We start from the raw sequence: 6,000 nt of genomic DNA, 5'->3' as shown, positions 1-6,000 counted from the left end.
ACAAGGGAGACAGGGCAACCAATAGTACAGGATGACACCATCACCATCAAAGCAAATGAAAACTTGACAACAACAAGCCGGAAGTCGAAAATATTTTGAATAATCATTTTTTAAATGTTGTAGAGAAAATAGGATCTAAATGTTTATTAGAAGAAGCAAGGCAGTTAATGGAAGAGGCCTTACCCACACCATTTGATACAATTGAAATTCCACCCACCTTCTGAAATTAGGAAGATAATAAACTCTCTCAGGAATAAAAGCTCACGTGGAATTGATGGCAGTTCCAGCAGGAAATAAGTGGGATTCTTAGCCACATACGTAATAGCTCCCTGAAGCAGGGTGTTTTTCCAGATAGACTGAAGTATGCCATTGTTAAACCACGGCATAAAATAGGGGATACGTCTGATGTCAACAACTACTGCCCAATCTCTCTTCAGACTGCCTTATCAAAATTCTTGAAAAAGTAATGTACTGTAGAGCAGCTTCACACCTTTGTAAAAATAAAGTTTTAACAAAGTGTCAATTTGGTTTCCAGGAGGGTTTTTCAACGGAAAATGCTATATATACTTTCACTGATGAAATATTAAATGCTCTGAGTAACCGGAAGTCACCCGTTGGGATTTTTTGTGATCTATCAAAGGCTTTTGATTGTGTAAATCATGGAATACTTCTAGATAAGCTCAAGTACTGTAGTATGAATGGGACAGTGCTCAAATGGTTTAAATCATACCTAACTGGAAGAGTGCAGAAAGTTGAAATAAACAGTTCACATAATATGCAAAAAAACTGGTGATTTCTCAAACTGGGGAACAATCAAGAATGGGGTTCCACAAGGTTCGGTCTTGGGTCCTCTGCTGTTCTTAATATATATTAATCACTGGCCATACTATATTCACGAAGATGCAAAGCTGGTACTTTTTGCCGATGATACAAGTATAGCTATTACACCCAACAGACAATAATTAACTGGTGAAATCATTAAGTGGTTCTCTGCAAATGGGCTCTCATTAAACTTTGACAAAACACAGTATATACAGTTCCACACAGTAAATAGAATGACACCATTAATATATATATATATATATATATATATATATATATATATATATATATATATATATATAGACTTCGATCAGAAATCGGTAGCTGAGGGAGAATATTCAAAATTTCTAGGTGTTTGCATTGATGAGGGGTTGAAATGGAAAAAAACACAATGAGGATCTGCTGAAACGTTTGAGTTCAGCTACTTATGCTATTAGGGTCATTGCAAATTTTGGCGATATACATCTGAGTAAATTAGCTTACCACGCCTATTTTCATTCTCTGCTTTCGTATGGCATCATTTTCTGGGGTAACTCATCATTGAGTAAAAGAGTGTTCATTGCACAAAAGCGTGTAATCAGAATAATTGCTGGAGCTCATCCAAGATCATCCTGCAGATATTTATTTAAAGAGCTAGAGATCTTCACTGTAGCCTCACAATATATATATTCACTTATGAAATTTGTTATTAACAATCCGAACGAATTCAAAAGTAATGGCAGTGTACATGGCTACAACACTAGGAGAAAGGGTGATCTTCACTTCTCAAGGTTAAAACTAACTTTGGCTCAGAAGGGGGTAAATTATGCTGCCACAAAAGTCTTTTGTCACTTACCTAATAGCATCAAAAGTGTGACAGATAGTCATATAGCATTAAAAAGGAAATTGAAAGAATTTCTTAATGGCAACTCCTTCTACTCATTAGATGAATTTTTGGATATAGTAAGTGGGTAGGTAATTTCCCCAACCCAGCCCCACCAAAAAAAAAAAAAAAAAAAAAAAAAAAAAAAATTAAAAATATTGAGTGTCATGTAATATTTTGTGTAATGTAATATCTTGTATAGACACCTTTTATTAACCTGACACGTTCCACATCATTACGAAGTGTCGTATTGATGATCTATGGAACAAGTACTAATCTAATCTAATCTAGTGCCTTCTGCATCCTTATGCCGCTGATCGCTGCTGATTCTTCGGCCTTTGAGGATAAGTTTCCCACTCCCAGGGCAAGAGAGTGCCGTGAATCTCTGTCCGCTCCTCCACCCTCTTTGGAGTTGCCTGGAACTGTGTCCGTTCCTCGAACGCTGACTTTTATTCAGAATTTAAGCAGTGGCTGCGTCCGAGTCTAGGACCCAGGACGTTCTGGTTATCAGTTAATGAAACTACCCGTGGAACATCACGTTTTTTTTCTTTCTTTACATGGTTTCGCTATATCAGCACCATTTTTTACTACCAAATTGATTACTTCAATGCAGGCATCCCATAGGGAGAAGATCAAGAGATCTGAAAATTAAAAGGAGGAGAACAGGTTTACTTTAAGTCTGCATACGTGACGGGTGGGGGCAGAGAGCGGGAAGCAGAACTCAGTGGGCGAGGGACCTCATAGATGTCCGGTGTTGTCTGTACCTGGTCGCAGTATTGTTGTGATGTTTACAAATAAATTTGATTAAAATTCCATGCATTGATGTATCTTTTTGTAGATAATAACTTGTCGATAGCTGTTCCGCACAAGAAGTTCCGCAATTCTTCTTTCAGGCTGTTATATTAATAACTAATGTCTGAAATTTACTGTAAATGTTCCAACACATTTACGTTCCGGGAATCACATTTCGACAGAGACGGCTAGGAAATGAACCATGGTTGAATTCCATTCTGTTTAAATGTTTAACATCATGTGTTTCCTTTGAATGAAGTTCATCATAGTATCCCGAGAACAACTGCGTATGTTTTTCCTGAACATTTACCTCACACGATTTTAATCATTCTACCATTGTTCTAGCTCTTGAAAGTCACTTATTTTCATGACGCTGATTTACCTTAGTGATAGCTTAAATTCATGGCATGTTACCTGCACTTTTTACTAACCCGTCCACTTGTACGTCTATCATTATTTACGAGCGGCTCCGAAGTATCTGATTTGTGGTTCTGCACTCAATACGTTGGCCACCATTGCTTTTCATCTGTGTGACAGGGAATCAGTGATGTTATGTCCTTAGTCACATGGTACCATTGATCAAGAAGAAGGACGTCCGCACATGAACAGTGATGTGATGTCGTGGTTTAGAAGATATCCATGTCGACCACTCTATTGTTACCTTCACCACCAGTGCGTCACAAGGTAATTGATGTGTTTCAGATATTTGTGTGAGATAATTACGCGTTACACTGTCTCTTGTGATGTAAATATTTGAACGTTTATCGCCATTTAATCTTAATTTTTCGAAGAACAGAGAACGACTTTAAGTATGTGACCAAATCCATACCTTTCCGTGTCAGTTTATAAGCATGTCAGCTGGTGTGGTTGCGTTAACCTGAAGTAAAAACATGGATTCGCTTTCAGTGCTGTTTCTGAGTTGACTGTTGCCACTTTCTCCACTGTCGTCTTGTTCAAAGTCAGTTATTAAAATGTTTAAGATGTTTTCCACAATTCCAAATCTATGGCGTTAATAATCTTTTTTTAAATTTATTGTCCTTCACTTTACTCAACACATCTAGAGTATACTTACATAAAACATACAGATATGGATAGAAAATGTTACAGCATACTCTCCATTCAATTTCGTGTGTGCAGCTTTATAAATTTCGCTTGTTATAGTATTTCGGCTATATATCGTTTGCACTGCGAAAACATGAAGATGTTACAATATTTGTTGTTACACGGAAACATCTGTGATTAAATTTGAATCTGGCGTTTCAGCAGCGTGTTACCCTTCCATTGTAGTGTGTGTTCTGTTGTACCACTGTTCCGCTGGAACTAATGAACTGTCCCCGCGACGTGCAGCAGAACGACGACACATCGAAGGAAACGAGCAGCAGCCTAATTCCAGAAAATGTTTCACAAGAAGCCATATTCTCAGCGAAAGAACATCTACTCAGGGTGCTGACGAATTGGAAGAAGCTAGCCGACACCTCTAAAGATGAAAGATGGGAATTATTGCAGCTCCATTTAGGAAGCTCCAGAAGGATTAGATAATAACATCAGAATGAATGAAGTCATCGACTCCCAAAAGTGACACCCAGCTGTCCTAGCCTGTCGTCCCTTCTGGTTTGAGACTGCTGTTGTTCGAAAGTACTGGCCAGCAGGAACTCATAAACACCCCTCGAAGCCCCCATATCAGACACTCACTCTTGAATACTCTCCGATGTTCTCAGATGCTCTCCAATGTTCTCCGTACATGACATTATCAGGGGGTATATGTGATGCCAAATGGAACAGTCTTCATTAACTGTTAACTTTGTGGCAAAGACCACTGCAGCACCAGATGAAACAGTCTGTCGCCTTTCAAGACTTTGTCTCCAGTAGCTGCAGCCATCTATCTGAGCAGCTGTCCACATCCAGACAACTTGACGCCTTCACACTGGCGGTTCACCTGCCAGGTGATTATATTCCGCTGGCGACCATTTCCCTGGTGAAAATGATAATGATGATGATGATGATGAGGATGAGGATGATGATGTTTGGTTTGTGGGGCATTTACCTGCGCGGTCATCATCGCATGTACAAAGTCCCAATTATTACACAGTCCAATTCTTTTTACTCAATCCAATCTAGCCAGTGTCACGAATGATGATTATGATGAAATGATGAGGACAACACAAACACCCAGTCCCTGGGCAGAGAAAATCCCCAACCTGGCTGGAAACTAACCTGAGACCCTGCGATCCAGAGGCCCTGGTGAGAGCATGATTGAGACTGGGTTAGTGGTTGTCTAGCTACAGTGTGGTTGTTCACCAGTTTGTATGGGCCCTCGTCATTATTGATGACCCTGTGCAGGCATATGTCATCTTCTTTGGCCGTGCTAGGTGCTACAGTTTCATCATTACCTTATTGTGTTAAACTACAACCATGAGGTAATCAGGTTTCCAGGGGCTATGCCTGCCATTCATCGATGTTGGGGTACAATACCTTCAGCCTTTGGTGACCTCACTGACACCAGTGCCATCACTCCTAACGTGTGTCTCCAGGACCTGCTGTTTGTGACATTGCTGGGAGGCATATCTACAGACAACTACATCACTGATGGAAGATTACCTACCGCCTGTTGTAATATCGTCTCTGCACCAAAATGAATAAATGAGAAATTAGGGATGTTTCACTATAGGTTCGCCGTGCGACTCCAGTCGCCGCAACCTCCACGACCCATGTCCATGCGAGGAAGTGTCTCCTTTTCCTGCTCTACGAACGTACGATTCCTCCGCCGTCCTGGAATTACGTCCCGACAGCAATAGTCTGGCGCCAAAAACGCGCGGTTTATTTCTTTATTCTCGTATCAGAAACATAAATATTATACACAGATATGATTATATTACTTTCGCCCAAATACCTGCCCACTTCCAAAGCATTATCTATTCCTTGATGAAGTTCATCTTCTGTACAGGAGGCTGGACACAGTTGAGATTGAAGCATATGATGAACAGTCTGGTCTTCTCCACAGCCACAGTGAATATCGTCTTGTCAGTAAAGCTCTGTCTTGACAACTTAACCTTTCATTTGCCAATTCCATATCTCAGTCTACTCAGCGACTTCCGAATCGTTCATTTCCCATCATATCCAGGAACTAGAGTTTCTGAAACTCCTTTCCAGGAAATGAGAAGGTAGGTTGTAGCCCTCCACAGTTGCAACTTAGTTTTTTGAACGGTGGTTCCAAGTGCCGTCGATGATCTAAGGAAACCCGTCCTTCACTTCAGTCGTTTGGGGTGCGGTTCGTGCCAATAGAGAGGATGCGTTTTCTCCTGCTTCACTTTCTTTCTTTCCTCATTTTCAGCCATTTCTCTTCAAACAGGAGGTGGCGCTATTCCTGCCAGCTGGTAAGGCCTTTCGACTGGAGTGGATTTCAGTCAACCTGTTATGTTTCTGCAGGTTTCACTAAGAGCTTCGTCCATCTGTTTGGCATGTGTTGAATATGCGTGGTTGAGGTGTTGGTTTCTTACACTTCAGTAGGTTGGTGTCAGCAGTAC

Source organism: Schistocerca americana, chromosome 7 (genome assembly GCF_021461395.2).
Source record: "Schistocerca americana isolate TAMUIC-IGC-003095 chromosome 7, iqSchAmer2.1, whole genome shotgun sequence".
Lineage (NCBI taxonomy): Eukaryota > Metazoa > Arthropoda > Insecta > Orthoptera > Acrididae > Schistocerca > Schistocerca americana.
This window is presented reverse-complemented; position numbering follows the sequence as displayed.